The sequence below is a fragment of the Chelonoidis abingdonii genome, chromosome 6 (assembly GCF_003597395.2).
Source record: "Chelonoidis abingdonii isolate Lonesome George chromosome 6, CheloAbing_2.0, whole genome shotgun sequence".
Classification (NCBI taxonomy): domain Eukaryota; kingdom Metazoa; phylum Chordata; order Testudines; family Testudinidae; genus Chelonoidis; species Chelonoidis abingdonii.
The window spans coordinates 60409100-60435558 of NC_133774.1; positions in this window are offsets into that span (position 1 = coordinate 60409100).

Below are 26459 nucleotides of genomic sequence, written 5' to 3' on the forward strand. Positions count from 1 at the left end.
GTCTGCAGAGGAAATCTCTCAAACCTGGTTCCCTCCTTGGGTTTTTCTGTGAGATGTACCCATTTTGTTACTGAAAAAAAAGTTAGTTTTAAATTATTTTATTTCTATTTATTTCTGTTTGCAGCCTTCATTATAGCTCTGCAGGATGTAGTTTAGAGTGGGAAGAACCAGACAGAGGTGACTCAAGTTGTGTGTTATTTTGGCTGCTCTCATTCCAGTCCTGAATTGGTGGAAGAGGTTTGGGGGACAGTTTTCCTGACCATATTCAGTTAACTTGACAAAGACACAAACCATTAGAAGTATACTGAATTCTGGAAAAATAGGTGAGACCCTTGAGGTAAGCCTCCTTGAAGCTACAGGTGAAAACAGGAGGATGGGGAGTAGGGAGGAAGGCACATTTTAATGGGCTTCCTGGACCTGTTAAAATGTGCTGGCATACATTTCATGGCTGGAAATAAAGATACTAGATAGCTACAACTAGAGGCTGGACACATTCTGATATGAGAGGGAAATCTGGCCCATACTTTAAATTAGATTAATTCTCTACCTATTGTTCTTCACTTCTCCTATTTATTTATAATGTAAGTTTTCTTGGTGGTAATTACAGTGAGTTATAGGGCCACAATTTAGAGGTTACAAAAACTTATCCAGTCCCTCATCATCCTGTGCCATCCCTAAAACTTAACCTCTGCCACTGCTATATACCTCCATTCTCCCTATGTTAAGTTTTTTCATTCCTTGTATTAGCTAGCTTTGCTCCAAGTTTGTAATCTTGAAATATAAAATAAATTGTATTCTCAAAGGTAGCCTAGTGAGATTTTTATGTACTCCTCTAATACCACTTTCTATTCTGATGACAACTGTTGAGCAATAATAAAGAAGCAAATACACATTTTAATAAGCCTAGTACCGGCTTCCAGATATGATTTAATTTATAATAATTTTACAGCTTGGATCAAAGCAAGCAGCTGTTTCAGAATTTTTAGTGTAAAAGTAAATAGGAAGGATTTACAGAATTAATAAATAACTGCATAGTCACTAGAAAAATACAGCAAGACTATCCACAGGCCTATGGAGTTCCTGTCAGAATCCACATAGATGCAGGCCAACACAATCCTCATATTCAGATTTCTCATCACACATCTAAGTTACCAGTAAGAACAAAAAAATGGCCATTCTGGGTCAGACCAATAGTCTATTTAGCCCAGTAGCCAGTGGCAGATGCTTAAGAGGGAAAAAACAGAACAGAGAAATGTATCAAGTGTTTTAAGCTTTAAGCCATATTTGTAGTCAGAGGTTAGGGATACCCAGAGCATGAGGTTGCATCCCTCACTATCTATCCTCCATGAACTTATCTAATTTAGGTAGAATTCTGTTACGAATGATTTTGTAGGATGAAAGCACATTTATAGCATACTACCCATACGGTACATCCCAGGCTTTTTTCCTCCTGCCACAAACAGTACCTGATAGAAGTTGGACTACACCATGGGCAGCTTTAGTGTGTGTTCATGGGTTCATTTGCACCTGCTCAAATCATGAAACCTAAGTAGCAAAAACAGGCAAACATACACTTCTTTCAGTCTGTTGCCGAGACGAGGCTTTGAGGGCTGAGTGTGTTTGGAAAGTGAATCCATCTTGCACTCATATAGCAACAGTGGCTCCTGTCTTGTGAGGCTGAGCCCAGCTCCCAACTCTGGACATTGCAGCCTGGTGTCTGGGGTAGCAGTGACACTCAGGTTTGGGCCATTGCCCCTCCATCTGTATACACCAGGTCGTGATGCCTGGAACAGGTAACTGGGCCCAGTTCTGTGGGACAGGAGCTGCTGCTGCAAGGTGTACGTTGTGTGGCCTCTCTCTCCATCCTACACACAGTGGTTTTCCTTCGCACAAGGCTAGAATTAGGGCTGCAGTGTCAGGTTGGAGGTGTTGCTGTGAGTGGTTGGTGCCCCCTTAGAATCATAGAATATCAGGGTTGGAAGAGATGTCAGGAGGTCATCTAGTCCAATCTCCTGCTCAAAGCAGGACCAACACCAACTAAATCATCCCAGCCAGGGTTTTGTCAAGCCGGGCCTTAAAAATCTCTAAGGATGGAGATTCCACCACCTCCCTAAGTAACCCATTCCAGAGATTCACCACCCTCCTACTGAAATAGTTTTTCCTAATATCCAACCTAGACATCCCTCACTGCAACTTGAGACCATTGCTCCTTGTTCTGTCATCTGCCACCACAGAGAACAGCTAAGCTCCATCCTCTTTGGAACCCCCCTTCAGAATGGATTCCTTGAGGGCCTGCTGTATGATTTTTCTGAGCACTGAGGTGAGGCTGACTGGTCTGTAGTTCTCTGGGTTCTCCTTCTTCTCTTTTTTAAAGATGGGCACTATATTTGCCTTTTTTCAATCCTCCAGGATCTTCCCTGATCACCACGAGTTTTCAGAGATAATGTCCAATGTCTCTGCAATCACATCAGCCAACTCCCTCGACATCCTCTTATGGATTGCATCTGGCCCCATGGACTTGTGCATGTCCAGCTTTTCTAAATAGTCCTTAACCTCTTCTTTCACCACTCAGGGCTGCTCATCTCCTCCCCATACTGTGCTGCCCTGTGCAGCAGTCTGGGAGCTGACCTTGTTTGTGAAGACCAAGGCAAAAAAAGCTTGGAGTACTTTAGCTTTTTCCACATCATCTGTCATTATTGCTTCCCCCATTCAGGAAGGGCAGGGGCGGCTGTAGGTATTTTGCAGCCCCAAGCACAGCAGGCAGGCTGCCTTCAGTGGCTTGCCTGCGGGAGGTCCCTGGTCCCTCGGATTCGGCGGCATGCCTGCGGGAGGTCTGCCAAAGCCATGGGACCAGCAAACCCTCCGCAGGCATGCCGCCGAAGGCAACCTGCCTGCCGCCCTCACAGCGACTGGCAGAGTGCCCCATATGGCTTGCCGCCCCAGGCACACGCTTGGCGTCCTGGTGCCTGGAACCGCCCCTGAGGAAGGGTCCCACACTTTCCCTGACCTTCTTCTTGTTGCTAACATACCTGTAGAAACCCTTCTTGTTACCCTTCACAGCCCTCTGCTAGCTGCAACTCCAATTGTGCTTTGGCCTTCCTGATTACATCCCTGTGTGCTTGAGCAATATTATTATACTCTTGCCTAGTCATCTATCCAAGTTTCTACTTCTTGTAAGCTTCCTTTTTGTGTTTAAGCTCATCGAAGATTTCTCTGTTAAGCCAACCTGGTCACCTGCCATATTTACTATGCTTTTTGCATATTGGGATGTTTCTTCGTGCGTCCTCAATAAGGGTTTTTTAAAATACGACAAGCTCTCCTTTGGCAGGTTAGTATCATGTACCTATCAAATCAAGAAGCTGCATCTGCCCCATGCACTAAACTCAGTAGATCTAATTCAACTCTCATTTAAACCAGTGTAAATCAGAAGTAACTGCAATGAATAAACAGTGTGAGAAAATAATAGCTTTCCACCTTACTTCACATGACTCAATAGTCCCTTCTCATAACTGTTGTACCCTACCTGTAGTCTGATTTGTCTTCCTTCCTTTAATACAAATGCTGTACCCACCTGGAGATTGTCACCATTAAGCTAAGATGTCTGCATGGTGGCTGATGCTAGGGATTGAACTGAGGACCTCCAAAGCTGAAAATATTAGTTTCTACAGCTTTAGCTACAGGTTCTGTAGCTGGGGACATAACAGATTCACCTACTCTGTAGATCAGGCACAGAGAGGAAATGCATAATACCACCATAATCCTTGTCTATACCTATTTTTCCCATCACCTCTAAACTCCTATTGCTAAATAGACCAATTTTTCTCAATAATGATCAAGCCTGTAAATAGTTTCCTGTTGTATGATATCTTTTGCACCAATATACATTCAGTTATCTAGACTGTTCGAGGGCATTCATTATATTTAGCACTTTGTATATTGATTCCTGTACTCCAACAGTCAAAGAAAGTGATGGTTTATTATTATTATTATTATTATTTTATTATATGTATATGTTGCTATGTGTTTATATTTGTGAAGGCAAGGTCAAAGAAGTGTGTACTGTACTTGGAACAGGAGGTGCTGAGGTTTGTGATGGTTCACAGTTCCTATGGGAGTTCATTCAATGGACAGGGACCAGCTCCTGAAAAGGCATTGCATCTGGCATAGACAAGGTATGCCCTTGTGGCTGACAGCTACATTGTGTCTAAGAAGTGGAGCTGCTGACCATAGTCCTCATCTTGAAGGTTTAGGCAATTTATTGTAAAAAGATTCTGAGCCCAGGTCATTGAGTGCTTTGAAGATAGATACCAAGACCCTGAACTTGGCTTGGTAGTCTATAGGAAGCAGAAGATGGATTTAGTGTGCTCGTGGTAGCCCATAGTGCTGAGGATTTATGCTGTGGTGTTCTTTAGTAATTGGAGTTTTCTGAAGGCTGATGGCTTCCTGCCCCGGTATATCTCATTGCTGTAGTCTAAATGGATGGTGATGAAGGTATGCATAACTGTGGTAGTGTCCTCATCTGGCAAGATGGAATGGAGTCTCCTAGCTAGCTGGAAATGGTAGAAAGCATTACATGTGGATGTTGTTGTGTGGGAGCTTAATGTCAATGAGAAATTTAGGTACACTTCTGAACTACAGACTTAATTAACCAATTGTTTGTCTGCCATAAACCAAAAGAGACTGCATGATGGCTGCAAAACCCTTCAAAGTGCTTTCCTCTGCCCATCAGCATTGCTTCTGTCTTGCTTGGGTTCAGCTTCAACCAGCCGCTGTTCATCCATGGACTGATCTCATCTAAGAATTGGGCCATTTTGTTGGTAGTGGTATGTTCCTATGTGCTGAACAATAGGTAGAACTGTGTGTCATTAGCATCTCGTTGCCATAAAGCCATGTCATCATACCTGTTCTCCCAATAGCTCCATGTAAATTTTGAATAGGGGTTGAGGAAGAATTGCTCCTTACAGAGCTCCACAAGTAGGGGGTCTGTTGCAGAAGTTCAGTTTCCCACCACTATTCTTGGGATGCTTCCCTCCAGGAAGGACTCAGATCATTTTAATGCATTCACCTGAACTCCAGCCACCTCTGTCAGGCAGGACAGCAGTATCTTATGAATTACAGTGGATGAAAATGGATGTCTGATGTCCATTCATCAACAGCAAGAGATCATCCTTCAGTGCTACTGTGATAAGGTAAGACCATCTGTGGTGCCCTCCAGTAGAAGATTGCAGCATGGCAAGCATGCCTTCCTCTGTTTCCCTTTGAAATCCCTTTGAACTCTTAGTGGCAAATTCAAACCCTTGTATTCATTTTAATGCCACAGTCCCCTCAAAATAAAACATTGTTCTCAAAACCCCAGAGTAAAACAAGGTTACAATGCAGCTGCTCTTCTATCCCTGTCAAAGGTCACTGTTCTCAGGCCACTCTCCCCAACAATCATTAACCATGCTATCCCAGTTCTTTTAGCTCCTGTTCCAGGACTTCACTTTCCAGGCTTTCTACCTGAGAGTTTCAGACCTGCTTTTCTCCCACGAGTCTTCTCTTGTAGACCCAAGGTAGGTCTCTGATGACAGACCTCCATGCGGTTTCACTCATCCAGGCATCCCTGCCTGTGAATCCTACTCCTGTGTAGGGAATGTTCCTCCAGAACCAACCCCTTGTTCTGGGCTTGGCTTCCTGCAGCCGTTCGCTCAGGCCTGCTGCAGTGGTACTTTCTGAAGTACTCCACTTATCCAGGCTTCTGACTGTGAGTCCTATCCTGCTATAGGGATCCCCCCTCCACTCTCTCTCTCTGCCTTCTTCTTTTTGGATTAGTTTCTTCTAGCTGGAATGGTTCTTCCCTTTCTTCCTACAAGAAGGGGCTGCTCTACAAGCTCTCCTGTAACTTAGCAAGGGTTCCCCAGCTCTGGCCAGTCCTTACCATCAAACTTCTGCTCTACTCAATGGCTCTCTGTATCAGCTCACCTCTACTGCTCCTCCTCCCCGGATCTCTCCTTTCCTCCTCAAGCAGCTCTCTGTCTCTGTCGGTGCTTTCAGGTAGCTCTGACTCAGCAGGATCTCTCTCTACTCTAGGCCCAGGTGCCCTCTTTTAAGTCCAATTGAAGTGAGTTTGAGTCACAGATGCACTGGCCCTGCTCCCTCTGAAAGGGCCAGTGACATCCTGTGATAGCTACTAAATATGTTTCCATCCCATGTCATGTCCTGTTCTTAATACTGGTATCTAACTGCTCTGGTTCTGGTAATAAGACTTCACAAAATATGGCATTATTTAGATAGATACTTGAAATGACAATACTCTGAATGTATTACATGAATGTATTCAGCATAGATTGATTATTTTTATTGATCACTATAATAATAGACTTATGGGTTGGAGATATTTAATACTCTTTTATATATACTGCCCTGAATGTACTATAATGGGAATAGAATTTCAGGCTTAATCTTTCCTATTGTTGTTTTTCAAGGACAGTTAATATTAATTTGTTTCAGCAAAATCAATTTTGTTGACTAGCAACACAGCCTTCAAGTATCATTTTCTCCCCAGAATTATATATAAGGCAACAATGCTGCACAACTTACTAAACACTGGCTTAATCTGAAGTCTTTGCAGGCCTAAGTGATTATTGCTTCCTCATACTGTGGTATTCTAATGATGTAAGACAGAATAATCAAATGTTGACCATAGTGTAAGATTTTCAAAAGTGCCCAGTTGACTTAGGAGTGTTGAGACTGGTGCTCCTAAACCACTAAAGGACAGATTTTGGGAGGTAAGCATCTAAATACCTTTAAAGATCCAGCACTAAAGCCCTTTTGAAAGGACCACCCCCTCATCTAGTTGATCATCCAAAAGGTCCCATTGCTTTAAAAAAGTTCATTTTCCCCCTTAGGATACTTGGTGGATTAAATTTACCAGATTCTAGCTCAGATTCTATAATATACTAGCTTCTCAAGCCACGCGGATTTAATTCAGTTGTTTGAACAGGAGCTGGGAGATTATCTTGTTTTTTTTCTTTTTTCCCCATTATCTCTACCAGATCATTGATCTCTGTTTTTGAGTTCAAACTTTGAGCCTGATTTTCGGAAATGTTGAGCAGCGACTTTACATCTTTAGTATATAGCAGTAGAAGGAAACATCAATCAATTGTGTGTCCTTCTGGATACAAAATGGTTTGTAATCACTATATAGTATTACTAGTCAATGCAGGATAGGTTATATAAACAAAAAAGTTGTAATCATCCTTGAAACAGCACAGTGTTTTGTGAGGTATGAAAATACTGTAGCCTGAGCTGAGACTGTATTTAATTCATCTGATTAATATAATTAGCTATTTATATTTACTATGAATAACTTTTGGCCTTCATTGCCTCCAATGTGCTCTGGTGTAGTATTGGAGGATGATTCATACCGTAATTATTTTATTACATTATTAGTTATTACAGTAGAACTGTGAACAAATATTTTCATCCAAAGGGTAGTGATGGGGAACTAACAAAATATTACATTAACTGTATTTGGGAAAAATCCAAATATTATATACTTATTTTCCTTGACTTCAAATTTTCACTTGCAAAAGTTGATGGCATATTTAATGGGCAAAAGAAACCTACTGATTTCGGTCATATTAAATGTGTTTCAGAACAAAAATTTCCAATTCTATCCTTGCAAAAAAAAAACACATTATATTTTTGAACAAACTGAGTAAAATTGAAAAATTTTACATTTTTCATTCTGAAATACAGTTTTGAGTATCTGGGTTCCAGAATCTGGAAAAATAAGAAAATGGAGATGAAATTAGAGCTAGGATGATGCACCGATTCCAAGGCCAGAAGGGATGGCCACTGTGATCATCTAATCTGATCTCCTATAACACTAGGCATTTAACTTCCCAAAAATAATTCCTAGGGTCTAAATAGAGTGAGTTAATCTAAATAGAGTGAGTCTCTTGAGTCTATCACTGTCATGCATATTTTCTAATATTTAATCATTCTTGTCGCTCTTCTCTGAACCCTCTTCAATGTACCAACATTCTTCTTGAATTGTGGGCACCAGAACTGGATACAGTATTCCAGTAGGGTCACACCAGTGCCAAATACAGAAGTAAAATTACCTCTCTACTCCTACTCACGACCCCCTCTGTTTATCCATTCCAGGATCACAATAGCTTTTTTGGCCACAGCATCACAGTGGGAGCTCTTGTTCAGCTGATTATCTACCACAACCCTCATTTTTTTTCGAGAGTCACTGCTTCCCAGAATAGATTCTCCATTTCTTTAAGTATGGCCTACATTCTTTGTTCCTAATAAATAATAAATGTCTGGCTCAAAATGAGAAAGATAAGTGGTGTGGTATGTGACAGGAAGAAACTAGTAACATTAAAAAGCAAAGTCTATAAAATGTGGTTTGTTCACTTTTAATGTATGGTGCTGAGTGTTAGACAAAAAAAACCAAAAACAACAACAAAAACAAACAAAGCCATGAGCAAACGATCTGTTCCATAGAAAAGCAATTGTAGAGAAAGGTGACGGGTACCACATGAGGAATGTATAAGTTCTCGATATGCTCAAAGTAACACCCATAAATGAAACAGAGGGGAGTGCAGGCTCAGATGGGTAGGTCATGTAAAGTGCCATTCTGACAACTGTGTGGGTAAGAAAGTCCAACAAATCAAGATTGAAAGAAAAAAAGAGAGCGAGAAAGGCTGAGCCAAGAAGAACTGATGAGATGTCATAAAGGAAGACATCTTAGCTGTGGTGTGATGGAGGTTATGGCATTGAACACAGCACTTTGGAGGGACAGGACTCATGTAGACCCCCATTTGATGGGATTAACTCAAGAAAAAAAATTGTGAAAAACAGATCTTGTTGAAGAAAATTTCAGAATATGGCTCTAGGGAAAATTCATGAGTATTAAGAATTTCATGAAAATGTCAGTTTGCATATGAAAAACGTCCTTTATTGAAAAAATGATAATTTTGAAAAGTTTCTATGTAAAATAATTTATATTAAGGACCTGGGTTATCATTATAGTGGTCTAGTTTTATATATTCTAGGTCCTTTGAATTCAGTGAAGCAACAACGTGGTGAATTGGACCTATGATTTTCTGAAGAGGTGAGTATGTGCCTGCTGTTAGGTATGCATGTCTGCGGTTAGGTCTGCATGTCAGCATTCAGAATGGTTTCAAGGACCTGCCATGGACAAGTATGAATTTCTTTACAGATATGATCATCATCAACATCATAAGTCCTCAGGCTGATTTTCCAGACTTAGTCTCCAATAATGAAAAGTGGTATATCACAGGGAGCATCACTCACCAGGGTCTGGCCCCACCTCCTGGTCAGTCTGGGGATTTACTCAAGGCCACCATCCCCTGCTTCCACATTCCACTCTGTCATCCACCTGCAGCTCCTCTCGCAGCCTCATGAACTGCAGCATCCTCTTTGTAGCTTGGCCCTCCGGCCATGTCATCATACGAGTTTCCCCCTTTTAGGGGTAATATTGCAGTCGAATAATCATGCCACTTCCCCAGTGATGAGTGAGGGGGACCTGGGTCCATGCAGTACTCCAGGTCTCAACCCAGGAACCCTGCTGATGGCAGCTTCATGTTGCTCTCCTTGGAACTGCTCACCATTTTTCCTTAGGACTCTTCCCTGTGGCCCCTGCACCTACTTCGCCCTTTACTGAGGGTCTTCAGGCACCGTGCTTCCTATGGTGCTAGTACTCCTTCCACCTCCTGGGAGCCTAGTCTTTATTCCATGAGCTCCAGGCAGTTCCTGATCCTGCTCTGCACTACAGCTCCTCTTATCTGAACCTGCTGGGCCATAAGAACATAAGAATGGCCATATTGAGTCAGATCAAAGGTCCATCCAGCTCAGTGTCCTGTCTACCGACAGTGGCCAATGCCAGGTGCCCCAGAGATAATGATCATATGATCTTTCTCCTGCCATCCATCTCCATCCTCTGACAAACAGAGGCTAGGGACACCATTCCTTACCCATCCTGGCTAAGCCATTAATGGACTTAACCTCCATGAATGTATCTAGTTCTTTTTTAAACCCTGTTATAGTCCTAGCCGTCACGGTCTCCACAGGCAAGGAGTTCCACATATTGGCTGCTGTTTTAAGAAGAATTTCCTTTTATTTGTTTTAAACCTGCTGCCCATTAATTTCATTTGGTGGCCCCTAGTTCTTATATTATGGGAACAAGTAAATAACTTTTCCTTATTCACTTTCTCCACATCACTCATGATTTTATATACCTCTATCATATCCCCCCTTAGTCTCCTCTTTTCCAAGCTGAAAAGTCCTAATGTCTTTAATCTCACCTCATATGAGACCTGTTCCAACCCCCTAATCAGTTTAGTTGCCCTTCTCTGACCTTTTCTAATGCCAGTATATCTTTTTTGAGCTGAATCTGTATGCAGTGTTCAAGATGAGGGCATATCATGGATTTATATAAGGGCAATAAGATATTCTCCATCTTATTCTCTATCCCCTTTTTAATGATTCCTAACATCCTGTTTGCTTTTTTGACCGCTGATGCACACTGCGCGGACATCTTCAGAGAACTATCCACGATGACTCCAAGATCTCTTTCCTGATTAGTTGTAGCTAAATTAGCCCCCATCATATTTTATGTATACCAGGGGTTATTTTTTCTAATGTGCATTACTTTACATTTATCCACATTAAATTTCATTTGCTGTTCTGTTGCCCAATCACTTAGTTTTGTGAGATCTTTTTGAAGTTCTTCACAGTCTGCTTTGGTCTTAACTATCATGAACAGTTTAGAATCATCTGCAAACTTTGCCACCTCACTGTTTACCCCTTTCTCCAGATCTTTTATGAATAAATTGAATAGGATTTGTCTTAGGACTGACCTTTGGGGGCCCAGATTTGTTCCCCCCTGATTGGCTGCACCTCACAAAGCATCTCTGAGCCGCTCAGAGGACTCACCTCCACTGCTCTTTGCTGAGGTTAAACATTTCTGCACCTGTGTGGAGCAGACACCCCATCACAGAGAACTTCTGCTTCTAATCCTCATCTCTGTGAAAAGTCCTGTTTAGTAGGTCTTACGCACACAAATAATTTCAGTTCTTTCCAGAAAGCTACTCAGTTTAATTTTTACTGTAAAGCGGAGACTTTTGGCTCTATAATTCTAACTGACATAAAACCATTTTGGGTTTTTGTACATGTGCCAAAACATATTTTAATAACCTTGATATACTGCAGGATAAATGTTTTCTAAAAACACATTAAGATCTCAGTAATTGTTGGTCACACCAGAAGTGTAAAATAATTTTAGTAACAAGACTTACTAGACTTACTTAGAAGTCTTCCAAGACTCACTATTTTTGTGATATTTTCTAGCCTGACAAAAGGGGCTAGGTTTCAAAATTTTGAGGTTCAAAGTTTTGAGTTTCAAAATATTTAAATAATTCACGCTTAGCTTGAAGGTTTTCCAAGTAGCTTTCATGTTCAGGGTTTTTGATTGCTCTGAGAATATAAGATATACCATTTTTTTCAACTGTCCATGTCAACTATAACCTTGAAAACTGTAAAAATAGTTTGCAAGCAATGCCGTCCTGATTATTAGAATGTAGTCAGGCCGGTCATTCCATTGTCAGTAGGAACGCATGGATATACTCTTAATAGGTCATTCAAAATGTCATTTTTGATTGTGTGTAGGAAAGACGTCCCAATCAGTTAACAGTATTTAGTTGGATGTTCCATGCTGTAGCACTTTGAAAAAATGCTATGTAAAACTTCACATGATATCAGGATAAATTACTGTTATTAATTCATAGAATGTAACATTATTTTAGATGCATACAGATTGTGAATATCTTACTTACACTAGTGAGCAGTTTTGTAACAGGAGTCATCTGACTGACAAAGGCAAAGTGATTTTTTTGTAAATCCCAGTTGTTCTGAAATAAATAAGCATTCACTGATAGTGTTTGCAGTTCCCTTTGACATTATTTTAATAGCCTAAAATGTCAGTAGTATATGGAAATAAATTTGTTTATTTACCTTTGTGACTTTTAGGTTGCAATATCTCCTTCATTACTCAAACTGGACTGTGGATACATGTACATGATGCATCAAAATATGAAGCTCAATTTACACTAAGCTAGGATCCAGATTTCAGGACTGAGGTAAAATTGTGAGTAGGGTTCTGGATCCTGTTCAACGGTGCTGAAATCTCATGAGATGTTGTCTGGAGACTTTGATAACACCTGAACTAGAAGCAGAAAATGGAACCCAACTTAGAGCTGAAACAATCAGGACAGTTTCAGTTCCTGGGATTGAAATATGACCAACCCCTCCACTGAAATGCAAAAATATTCATACAAAATGTTTCAGGTTCCTCCCATTTTAGATGCACTTGCAAGTATATATAATAATACATAAGGCCTTGTCAGCATGATAAAATTAGTAATAATATGCTGCCTATTATTTATACTATCATTAAATACATTAATATTTTAATTGTTAATTCAAAAAACTTTTTGTAGAAATCATTTATTTGTACTTCTGTATACTACCTTTTCTGGCAGTGTAGCCTCCAGTCAGTAAGATTACTAAAATACTAATACATTTCAAACTATGTAAACGCACTTGTAGGGCAATTAAGAATTAATTTGATCCTGACTCAACTCATGCAAGATCCTTTGAGTCATAAAGTAGCTCGTATATATCCAACAGTTAAGTACTGTATATTACAGTTCAGAAACATCAAAAGTTTTATTTCTGGGACTAAAATTAATTTGAGGAATCAGTGACCTACTGGTTCTAATGACTGAAACACCCTAAACTAACTTAACAAGAGTTACAATATTGGAGGTCAGCCTTAATAGACCAGTTTTTCCTAGTATTTTCATCAGCCATGATGATGTCTCTTTATATAATCTGGATTTGAAGGGGTAAATGGGGGAGATTCTTTTTTTTTCAAACAGGAGAAGACAAAACTCTTTAGCCAACCCATCTCTGTAACAGTCTGCCTATAAGAGTAGTATATTGAACTAACAGTTTTCAAGCATTTCTCATTGATCATTGGTGGGATGGTCACTTAATGATCAAATTAGAGCTCACTGAACCACAGCTGTGGTAACAACAATAACCAGCCTTAAGTCAGTCCCCCGTTTCAGATTTACAGAGCATCCAGGTGGAGTTCATTACAGTGAATCACCCAGCATGATCCTCTTGACAGCACATTACAAAAGCAGTCTAAATTAGGGTTGGTTGTATTGCGAAGCTTGTTTCCTGTTCAAAACGTGAGGGCCCCCTTCCTCTCGCCCGCATCCGCTTTATCTACAGTATATTTTCCATCCAGGGAGGCCTCTCTTGCTGTTTGCTGCTGCATTTGTATACCATCTGAAATATTTATGAATTTGAATGTTGAAGCATTACATGTTTCAGATGAGGATTTCACAGCTGCATGTCCTTGTTTTGCAAATTCATAACTGAGAATTTAACTAACAAATGTTTAATCTTCCATGTGGGGGTGCTGGGTTGGAGTTGCAATATCTGGTCCATCACTCTCCTGACAAGCAGGGCTGGGAGACCTGTGGTGGCATTGCATTTGAGCCCCGGGGAGTCTGCATCAGAAGCAATACCTGTGGCTGGGTCAATGTTGAAGCTTCAATGTAGTCCTCCTTAGTAAGGTCCCTGTGTATGAAGCGGGGTAAAACTGAGGAAATTATTATGTGTGTTGAATGGTCTGTCTGCCTGTTAGGTTACAGTACGGTGCATATGTTGTTTGGTTATGACATTAAAAGCTCCCACAGGGATGTGGAGTCCCCAGGAAAGAAATCATAGAGTTAAAAAAGGTCTGAATATTTATAATCCAATTAAAAAGTCACTTAACTCTGGGACGGTCCTTGGAAATCAGTTGGATAAATACTATTTACATTAATAATCAAAGATTCAGTGGAAATGTTCAAATGACATAGTGACAGTTTTTAATGTAATGCAATACAATCTAATTTAATTGGCCAGGCTAATCAAAGGGATAGCTTCCCCCTCTGAACTCCTTTAATTTTAACAACAAATGGGTACTAGACCTGGATGAAGTGCAATTCTTATATCTGTAAGGGATGAATGTTTTGTTCATCATAAATATTGCTCATATGGTTCTAGAATTTATATTCTACTTTGTCTTTAGGGCATCTGAAAATGTTCAGAAAAAAAATTGTGTGCCACTGACTTCAATGGAACTATCCTGGTTTACCACTAGCTGGGGAATTCATTTTGTGTGTGTATGTATGCAACAGTTCTTTTATACTTTGTAGCCACCAGTACTCCTACTCTGTCTACCATATGTAACCTTTTCTCCTGTTTTTGGCTCTAATTAGTTCTCTTTACTAACAACCTTTGTATTATCCTACAACATACAATTTATAAAAATACAGCAACCAAGGAATGTACTTGACAATTTGAATACCATACAATTAGAAATGCTACAGAATTCTATATCAGTTTGCATTTAAAAAAATCATTTATGTTTTTAAAAGCAGGATTTGGATATGAAATTCTGAAATGCTGTATGAAAATGCTTAATTTTAGGTACAGGAAATCCCAGAATGCAATTCTACATGCCACACACAGCATACAAGATACTAATTTCCAGTCTATAGTTTCATTAAAATGCATTTTATGATATAATTCACGCTTTAAAAGGTACACATTATTTCACAGAGGACAGCTCATCTTCAGCAGATTTTATCCCTATTTCGACTTAATGGCTTTGTGGAAGGCTTAGCTATAAGTGTAGCTTGTGGAGATTTTTTTTTCTGATGGCCTTTTTTTGACATTTGGGGTGCTTCACATTTATCAAGAAAATGGCAACATCTGCAAAGCTCAAGCACAACATTTTAATTTACTGTGCTTGTGAATTTTAGAATTCTGACCAGATTGATTTGATTTCCCCCTCCCTTGTTTCTGTTCCCTTCCCATCTCAGTTCTCTGTCTCAGACCCTGATAAGAAGACTCCATCTAAGCCACTCTTCCCAGATCCTCTGAGTAGCTTGCACCCCTGATCTGCTATTTCTTGTTGCATCTTGATAACTGCCTTTTGCTCCCACCTCCCTCAGTTAGAACAGCCTCTCCTGGCCGCTAACTAGCAGGTGAAAGTTGGCAGGAGTCAAGACAGAACATCCAGTGATGCCTGGGAACAAACCATTGACCATGGAAGGAGAAAGACAATACGGGCCTTCATTTTGTCCACACTGGGAAATGCATCTGTTGTTCACAACAGATGTCGACATTGGATACAGCTGAATTGGTCCTAAATTGGTTACTTGCAAGACTACACAGGACCAAACCACGTGGAGCAAAGTTACAGAAAGTCTGGTTCAATATTGCTTTAAATTGCTTTAAATTGTGAAGTGGTGCTGAATGTGATTTGGTTTTGTCTAGTCTTGTAATTAAACCATGTTAGCACCAACTCAACTGCAACCAGTGTCTCCTACTATAGCAACTTTTTAGCCTTGTTCTTGTCATTTGATCCTGCCTCTGTCCTTTTCCTCTGCTGGCAACTTGCTGTCAGCAATGATGCTGGGCCCCTTCTACTGTGGCCTCTTTTGGTCTCTCCAGTCTTTCTGTTCTGTCAGCCTTTTCCTGTGCAACTTCACAAATCCCATATTTCCAAGAGTGACCTGTGGCCCAGTCCTGACCATCTAAATCATTATGTCGGAGGGAAGAGGTCATCCAATAAAGAGCAAGTAGACTCATCACACTAGTAATGCTATGCAATACAAAATATCAGCTTTTATCCCAAATGTTTCCAAATTCTCAGTAGTCATGATGGTGTGCTTCAGAATTTAACTAGACATATTTCTGGCTGCATCTTTTGGACGTTACTCATTGACTCACCTACAATAGACAAACTCATTCAATTCCCCTACATATTCTCTTAATTGCCTGTGCTTCTGTCAGGTGCTATCATTTCATAGCAGCTGATTATAAACTGGATGCATCAACTAATTTTCTCAAGGTAAAGGTGCCAAGAAAATGTGGGTTCAGCTGAGCAGAATCTATGCTATATATATACTATTTCATACATGATAAGTTTTGGAGGTAGAAATCTTAACGTGATGATCTTTATACACTTAGGCCAGGTCTACACTGCGACTTTAAATCGGTTTAATGGCCAATATACCGATTTAACGCTGTATCCGTTCACACGACGTCGTCATTAATATTGAGTTAAACGGCTCCTTAAATCGATTTCGGAACTCCTCCCAAACGAGAGGAGTAGCGCTAAATTCGATAGTGATAACTCGGATTAGGGTTCATGTGGACGGAAATCGACGTTATTGGCCTCCGGGCGGCATCCCAGAGTGCAGCACTGACCGCTCTGGACAGCAATCTGAACTCGGATGCAGCGGGCAGGTAAACAGGAAAAGCCCCGCGAACTTTTGAATTACATTTCCTGCTTGCCCAGCGTGGAGCTCTGATCAGCACGGCTGGCGATGCAGTTTGAAATCGAAAAAGAGCTCCAGCATAGACCGTACGGGAGATACTAGGTCTGATCGCTGTATGGGGAGACAAATCTGTTGTATCCAGCTCCGTTACAGAACACGAAATGCCAAAGCGTTTGAATAAAAAACTCCAGGATACACAGCGCTGTGTGACAAGCGTAACGGGAAGCCAGAGACTCAAATGGACGCTCATGAAGGGAGGGAGGGGGTACTGAGGACTCCAGCTATCCCACAGTCCACAGCAGTCTCTGAAAATTATTTGCATTCTTGGCTGAGCTCCCAATGTCTGTAGGTTCAAACACAGTGTCTGGCGTGGTTCAGGGAACAGCTCCTCAGTTTATTTCCCCCCACCACCACGTGAAAAAAAAAAGGGAAAGATTGCTGTGCTATGGCGTTTGCTCAATGCACTCCGCGAAAAAGGCGCCAAAGGGTTGTCTGCTGCCTTCACAAAGGGAGGGGTGAGGCTGTACCCAGCACCACCCGGGGCAATGTTTTCTGCCCCATCAGGCACTGTGCTCTCAACACGGAAGTGGGAACTATGGGATAGCTGAGGAACAGCTACCCACAGTGCACCGCTCCTGAAATCGATGGTAGCTTTGGACCATGGACGCAAACAATCGATTTCGGGATCCCACTGTGGACGCGCTAAACCGATTTTATTAGATCTGTTTTGTAATATCGGTTTAAGCTAATTCGAAATAATCGTGCAGTGTAGACGTACCCTTAGGATGGCCTGTGCATGATATTGCAGAGTTCATGGGAATAAATGTGAGCAAAACAAGGTACAATATTGGAAAAATAAAGACTATTTGGTTTTTCAAGGTGTTGAAACATGGTATCATTATGGACTGGCATTCTATGTTAGGGTAAGACCATCAGATAACAATACTAGGAAACAAGATCAATGACAAGTGAATCGAAGCCATGGTGTTGCCCTTTATATGAAATACAAATTTAGCACCTGTTGAGCATCCTGGTCATACCTAAGAAGCATGCCGATTAGATGTGTGTATGGATAATGAGAACACAATTACATTAGATAGGATGCATTTTTGAAGGATTTTGGATCTTGTACCTCAGGGCATAAGACATCCACTTAGCTGTAGAGGTTAGGAAAAAAATTTTTTATGGATGGACGGAATATTTCATAAAAGTCCACTACAGGCTTTTTTAGATGTATTAAGCCCTAGCCACTACCAGAGACAGGATTCTGGATTGGACTATTAGTCTGATCGGTATAGCAATTCCTAAGTTCTTCTGTAATATTATTTTTTTCTATCTAGAGACCATTACTTGGTTCTTCAAGATTTTTTCCAAAAGTGCAGGTGGCCTAGTCATTCATTTTAGAAGAAAACAGATTGCTGCTCCTTAAAGCTTCTTCACTCAATGAGGCTAAATACATATCCACAAGAGATGAGAGTCGTACTGAGTTGGAAAAATCTCGGAAGGACCAAAAGACCAAAATACACATATTTTCAAGTTCCTGACATCTGGCACTTAAGATGAAATGGAAATATTAAAAAATTGTTGAAAGATGCTTGTTTCTAAAGTTTCATTCAAATAATTATATATTAGTATCTACCAGCATAATTAACATAGCAATACAGCACAGAACTTTCACTAGAACATCCAATTTGACAAACAAAAATATTCTTAAAATAAGGTTCCATTAGATCACACTTTAGATATGATGACTCATTTTGAAATAGCTTGTATATGTAACATAAGGAAGGGATGTTTTTTTCTATAGTGCATAAGGGAGCACAGAGAGCACATTAAGCAGCTGATGCTCAAATAAAAAATACACTATATAATTAGATATCAAGATCTATGCGGATCATTTTCAAAATGTATAGATATGTGATGTTAACCCCCTAATAAAAAGGTGCGAGTTGGTAGGAATCACTCTTTATTAATCATATTATTAACTCTTCAATCCTAATTGTTTGTCTTAAGCCAAAAAAAAAAAAAATGAATTCATGACAATGGATTAACCTTTATCTTTCAGTGCTCTCCTGCATGATATAGCGTATATGTGGCAAAATACATATATGAAAATTCAGCTTGAGATATAAACAATCCAGTGCTTGTACTAAATAATCTTTGGCTTGCTTATTCAATTGGAAACAGAAGCTTGTATGTGCATTGCTTAGTGAGCACTTGATCTCTGTATTCCTAAGAGATGCACTCCATCACACGACTAGAGATGAGCATATTCAAAAGCTACCACAATTAGAAATCAGAGTTTGGATTTTTATTCTATCCTGAAGAGTGGCCTGGATTCAAATTTGATTCTGACATCTGACTTAGCATTACAGAAATCTCCAGAGAACATCTTTTCATATGAGATTTCCACCTTTTCTGACTTCAGCTTGCCTTTGCCCCTATGACAGGAATTACCCCCATCTACACTGATATTCTTAGAGGGGGATCCCAGGCCCTGCTTTCTTAAGGGAGGCAGTATCTGGCAGCTTTCATTAATAGAATCATAAATTTTAAGGCCAGGAGGGACCATTATGACCATCTAGACTGATGTCCTGTATAACACAGAGCATATAACCTCACCCAGTGATTCCTGCATGTTGTATTAACTTTGATGGAATAAATGAGCTCAAAGGGTTCAAAGGGACCCTGTCACTGTCCAGTGTTAAAACAGTTTTAAAACAACAGGGTCTGGTATACAGAGATCTCAGACTACTGAATTCCATAGGAAACACATTATTTTTAAAAAAAATCTTTTAAACATTTTATTAAAGATATAGAAAAGCAGAAGAGCATTTGAAATGTAAAGTATTGAGTAAGGCCTTCATTTTAACAACATCCCTTGTTGCTTTTCCAGTTTCACTGTAGATAGTATTTAGAAGAGAAAAAAGCCCTTGTTTGACAGTCTTTTAGATAGTGATAATTGTCCTTTTTGGACAAAAGAGAAAAAAGTTAGTTGAGATGGGCTGGAGCTCTTGTTATTGCTGTTGCTGTTAAAGTCTGATCCTGTTTTCTAGAAGACAAAACAAGACAAACACACAAGAGGGGAGAGAAAAGAGCAGCAAAGGGAAAAAATAAACCTTGTGTCTTTGATGCTGACTTTCACTTCCAACCTTACTCTTGGAGAAACTCAGGCACAGAATATGGTCTTATCCGACACTACAAGATCTGGCAAAATTGTACCAGTATCAAGCTATTCAGCAGTATTGATTTTAGCTGCCTTTTTGGCAACAAGTTTATAGCAGTGTTCCAAAATACAGAGTCTTCTCAAACTAAGCCAGATTCTCGTTAAACAAAAGGAAAAAGGAGAAGGATAGGAAGAAGAAATAAAGTGGCTAGGCAGGTGTCAAATTCCAATTGTTGTTTCTGATTTGTAAAGAACTGTATAAATCCCATTATTCTGATTACCATATAATGCCTGATACCCACCATGTTTGTTTCATCCACCTGTTAGATCCTGTCTTTCAGATTGTAAGATTATTGGGGCAGAGATGTTCTGTATGTTTGCAGTGCCACGCACAATGGGCTTACACTGGATTGGCCTTTAGGTGCTACCACGGTGTAAATGTAAAATAATAGTAAAAAAGCAAGTTAGAGAACAGAATGATGAAGATGGAAAAAGAAAAATAGGAATGGCAGAGCATAGCTCGAAGTAAAAACTTGTATCCTTCCAAAATGTAAGTATATGTGAGGCTAAGATTTTGTCACAGATATTTTAGTAAAAGTCAGGGACAGGTCACAAGCAATAAAAGAAAATTCATGGAAGCCCATGACCAGTCCCTGACTTTTACTAAAAATATCCATGATAAAAAAACTACGTGGCTGGGAGTTCCAGCCCTCCCCTACACCTGTGGCTGGTTGCTGCAGGGTCACTCTGCCTTTCTGGGAAGCTGTGGAAATCTCCCATTGACTGGAGGTGGCAGCCAGGGAACTGTGGGGAACCTTCTGCTACTGGCAGTGGCTGGAGAGCTTGGGGATCCCCTATGTCTGGGAAACTGCAGGGATCTCCCTACAGCCAGAAGCAGCCAGGGCACTTGGGGGTCCCTTATACTGCGGCCAGTGGCAGTGGGGAGCTGAGGGGGTCCCTCCTGTTTCTGGCAGCTGGGAGTTTGGGGGCACCCCTGCCTTAGGCAGCAGGGGTACCTTACAGCTCCCTGGTGCTGCAGGAGGCTGCAGGACCTGCAGCTCCCAACCGCCAGGGCTGAAGTCACGAGGGTCTTTGGAAGTCATGGATTCTGTGACTTTCGTGACTAAATCGCAGCCTTAAGTACATGTGTATGTAGACACAAATATCCAATATGTATGGACACAGAAATGAATTATTTTGGGACTTTTTGTATTCAGTTGAATCATAACTCAGGGACACATATTTCTTAGGGGTATTGTAGGAAAAAAAGATTCTTCTTTCACTAAACTCCTGACATTGGTATAATAAAATGTACTACTGATGCAAGAAGATAAAAGGAAAAGATAGAACAGATTAGCATACAGTGTTAGGGATTAGATATGGATTTGCACCTGTAATGGACCTAACCTATCATGAAAGAATAGAAGAGATTACTTTAAACTATAAAGAACCAATTCAAATTATTAGCACTGTACTTTGTTGCTAAAGGTTTTCCTCTCCATTTCTTTCCTCCTATTCCTCGTCCTTTTTCTTCTTCTGTCTTTTTTTTTTCTATATAGAATTAATAACAATGCTAAAAAATGTTAAAGAAAACAAGGAAGACAAATAAAAGGAGAATATATAGGCCTGGGAAAGAAAATTAATTAAAATGGAGTGCAGAAAAGGATGACTAGTGGATCAGTTTTTTCCCCAATTGAAATTCAGCAAAATCAACTTGAATTCATAAAACGTTTTGATGATGCTGAATCTGCGTTTTGTTGTTAACAATAACCAAAAAAAAAGCAATAGTAGTTTGGTGGGGAAAAATCCCAGTCCTAGTCAAGGGCCTAGTTATACCATAGGCTATTCACACACAACTCCTCAGTGAAAACAAATATTATAATTGAAATGCTATGCCGAAAGTTTCTACTTATAAATCTAAGATTTCCTTCATGTATGTGAATACCTGAAATTGTCCCACTTATATTCTATTAGCCTATTTAACAAAGAGATTAATGTCAAAATTGTCCACTAGTTTTGGGTGCTGATATGTCAAGAGACCAATTTTTCAAAGTACTCAATATTAATAGCACTTCATATATTGAAAGCACAGCTCCCGTTGACTTCTATGAGTGCTCAGCTTTTCCAAAAATCAGACCGAAGGTCTGAAGCTGGGCATCTAGAAAATGAGAAATGCACCATTAGTATCAACCTCTGAAAAGTTTGGTTTAAGTGACTTGCCCAGCATCACATAGGAACTCTGTGGCAATGATAGTGATAGAATCTGATTCTAAACAATCAACTTCCTTAATCATAAGACCTTGCTTTCTCTTCCCATTATCCTGTGTCTAATTCACTACAGACCTTCCAGCTTCCACAAGCAATGAGGCAAGGGTCCTTCAGACAACCATCTCCTTCACTACACAAAAAGACTCATTCCCAGAGCACAGTCCATCCTATGCTCTGAATGAGAGACAATTCTGTGGAAAAATATGTTCACTGCAATCTTCCATGTGGGAATGACATGTGGGATGGGGGTCTTTGTCTGGCTAGCTGTAAGAAGTCTTGCTTCTACAACAGGTGGGGAGGAGAGGGGGAAGTTTACAGAAACAGACAGGAAGTCCAGGAAGCAGTTGGGGCCACATCAGGGAAGGTCACTGCACTGCCCTTGCTGCTGACCAGAAGAAGGGGTGAGTATTTATACACCATGCAGCCCCAGAGAGGGCCTCATTTACTGGGATCAGGCTAGTAATAGGAGTAATAGAGATTTGCAGTCTCCTTGCACTTGTAGCATCTCCATGTGCAGGCAGTCTGTCAGCAGTTCCAGATGCTTGCTCACCATAGCAACTTGGTGAGATCAGGAAGAGGGGAGGGAAATTCTCCACCCCTCAACAAACAAACAAACAAACAAAAAACCTAACAACCTTCCAGCATAGGAAGCATAGGCCCAATCAGGAAATGGGAAAGAGAATCTCCTCCCTTCCAGCAGGAAGGGAAATCTCCAGCTTCTGTAGGCAGCATGGCTGGTGTGGGCAATCCCCTCCTCCTATATAAGTGAGAGGGGGCTGGGCTGGGGCATTGCTCAGTCGATACAGGGAATATGGGCTGCCCTCCAAAGGGGTGAAGCAGGGGAACCCAGGAGCAGACCCTTTTTGTCATGTGAGTAGCAGGGGGCAGAGGGGAAAGCCTGCTGCTACAGCACAACAAGCATTAAGGATTAGGGAGGCAGACTAAGAATTGATTGGAGCAATGCATACTGTTGCAGCAGAAGTTGTTTCAGCAGCAGTTCGAGGGTTACAGAGCACTACATGACAAGCAGAGCCAAACCAGGGGCATGAGCTATTTCTAGAACCCAGAAAGCAGAGCACGAGCATGGCAAGAGACACTATCACTGCTGGTGAATTGAAACAATAGCAAGGGTGGCTAAGGGGCAGGAGAGTTCAGCGGAGAGAAGTATAATGGGTGTGGTAGTGGGTTCTTAGTCTGGAAGTTTTTAATGGGATGGTCTTGGGATGTAGGACCTAGAAGGGATCCATGTCATCCCATCACAATTCAAATGCTTAGAGGTTTGGTGCAAGTTCTCAGTCAAATATGCAGAAGCAAACAAGAGGCAGCCTTATTGAAGACTTCATTCCTGGTAATTTTTTTTTGATCTTTTAGATTCATTGAACTCGTGCCTGGGTCATCATCGAGTGATACTTTGGGAAGGACTTTGGATTTACAATGGGAAAAGCAACTGGTCCTATTAGCCCTGAGGATCTTGAAAACCAATCAGGAGCCAATGTAAGCTACAGGAGGGGGGTGAGTTTAGAATTTGCCCAGTAAGAGCACTGATGACATATACAGTGATGAGACCCATTGGAGACTGGACTCTTTTTATTTATAATGATGGACAGCCCCTCACAACATACTATTTGTTTCAATTTTCATAAAAGGACTTACAAAGGTGGGGCTACTAGTACAAGAATTTGGTTCCCACTCTTTCTAGATAGGGGCTGCAAAAGCTGCAGCCCAGCTATGGCTAAGAGCCAAAGTGATTCAGGCAACTTGGTGATGGCATTCAAATGCCTTCAGGATGTACATGATACCCAAGTAGAGAGTCAATTTATTTTCTTGTATTACCACTGTCAGGATCAGGCAACCAAGCCAATTGAGTGGTAGTGTGGATTTATGGGCTCTGTATTGTAAAGTGGTACACAAGCAGGACTTCAAGGTTGTTGGGTGGGTCACATCAGAGTCTAGGAAGTGAGGCAATCCTGAGCAGGCATGGAAGGGGAAGCATGCTATGGGAACAACTGATGCCCCTTCTACTCTCTTTGGCTGCCTCAGAGCTGTCACCAGATGCAAATATTGTTCACCTCAGTGAAAAAGGAAGGAATCAGTGAACATTTGTGAACATGGTGAGGGTGCGGGAGGAGGCAACCAAGTATTTTGCTGACACCTCCTTGTGGTGGATGTCCAGTGCAGGGACTTGGTATGGAAGTAATATGGTTTTCATGTGAAATGGACTGAAAAAAGGATTTCAAGGAAAGCTTCCTTTAAGGAAGTTGAGTAAGGGTGGCAGGGGTTCAGGTTTTTACGTATCCTATAGGAGGGAGCCAACCATCCTCCTTTTCTAGTCCCCACCACCTCATTTGAGGGGAAGGCAGAGGGGTCCCTGCAGTGAGATAGCTGGGGCCTAGTTGGGGGCTTCCGTGGAAATGATTAAGGACAGGATGATGACGTGCACTGTACAATTTGGTGCCAGTACTCCCAGATATTTTAAGTGAATAAAGTTTTGGCCTAATGAAACCACATCCATTGCCTCCCATCTTTTTTTCTGGTGCACTGGAGAAATAGTATGTGGTTATATAATTAAAGATGGTATCATAATGAATATGCAGTAGGGGACTAAATTAAGGTTTCATGGGTAACTTTCTGGCATTTTTTAAACTTTTGAATGTTTAGTTTTGCAACATTAACATACTTTTAATATAGCTTTGTGTGTATTATATATAAAAATTACATTGTGGTAAACAAGGAGAACAGAGATAGAAAACACCATTTATTCTAAGCTTTTTGCTGTGTCACAATTTTGTCACCAAGGTGACAAAAACACCTTTGATATTAGGTCTTTGATAGAAAGATACCTAACCTTGCTAATCTTGAACAATATTCTCTTAATATTGATTTTTTTTTATTATTTATCGTAGCTACTCTAAAGAAAATGGCTCCAGGGCTGGGTTTTTTTTTCTTGTTCAATCTCTCTCTCTCTCTCTCTCTTCCTCCCCTTTTTTTTTAGTTCTGAGTTTGGTATCCCTGTTCATCAAGCTAATAAAGAAGGCCACAACTCTGAAGATAACAAGAAGCATCACAGTCCTGTTCAGAGAAACATTATATAGCTTTTCTATATTGATTGGATTACAAAGCATCTTAGCACAAAAGTGCCATTTCATAATATTAAAAAGTTCAGTGGCTTTGCAACTGTTGCTAATGTTATGCCTTTGAGCCCAATCAATATTTAGTTAGAGATTTTACAGAACAATTGGCAAACTGCATGCTCCGCAACTGTTTTGCATAATGAAATGTTAAAATACTTCTTCTGAAACATGAGCGGGTTTGTCTTGTCAGGTTAATGTGATAAGATGATATTTTGGTATCATTTTTATTAGCAGTATAATAAATAATGAGAAATGAAGTAACACAGTGCAAAGTGTAGATGCCAATGCACTATTAACCCTGTCATATTCTAAAATCGAATTGTTTGGGTCACAATAAACAAGAATATTTTTCAGTAAATGAAACAGCTCATGAGAGGTTAGAATGAAGTTGAACTACATTTTTTGTAAAAGAAACTAAATTTTTGGTAATAAATTATTGACCTGTTTTTCACTGAATATAGAGGAATGTGACTAATGTCTGGCAAAAGGAGAATGTCTTCTCCTGATGTGACAACAAGAGCAGTAAGAGGGTCAGTGCATCTCTAATTATAATGGTGCAGTTAGCACTACTCTAATTGAAAGGTTGTATCTGCATTTTCATTATAGAGCCATGTTTTTCATGGGTTGTAGCTCAGCTGTAAAGATTCAATCTGGGTTGAAATGAGTCATAGGACCTTATGCTGCTCAGTGCTGGACACCCTCTTCTCCCATTTAAACCAAGGTGTATTGAAGGGTACTCAGCATCTCAGAAGAATAGACATGGAAACAAACTTTAAAACAGTATCTTATAGTGCCATCAGCTATGAAATACAGCCATTGGAATAACTAATAATTAGTACCATACATGTTCTCAGAATCTGTATGCATTTCAAAATACAAGCTCACTTGATCGATTCTAACAGCTTTGAAAGGCCAGTCCCGTATTAAGATAACATATTATATGTATGTACCTGTTTATACTGGTACAGCTGGAACATGCCCACTAGCCGGGTGGGGGCATGGCTTCTCAGCCCACAATGTGTCGTTAACTCCTTCCTGTCCAGTGCAGGGTTAGTGAGCCCCATCACACATCCTGCCCTTTAAGAGTGGACCGGGCAGGAGTTCAGTGTCTCTTCCCTCTCCTCTGGCTGAGAAAAGAAGTCAGCATTAACATATGCCTTACCTGGGCGATGCACCACTTGGAAGTCATATGGCTATAGGGATAGGTACCATCACATTATCCGCCTGTGGGTCTCTTTCATATTATGCGACCAACATACAGCTCATGGTCAGTAACGAGCCAGAATGCATTTCCTAGCAGGTAATATCTTGGAGAATCTATGGCCCACTTGACAGCTAATGCCTCTTTCTCTATAGTTGAGTAACATGTTTCTCTGGGGAATAATTATAATATAACCTAAATATAACCTAAAATATAATATAGGGTGCTCTTCTCCTGTCTCACTTTGAGACAACACCATGCCGATCCCT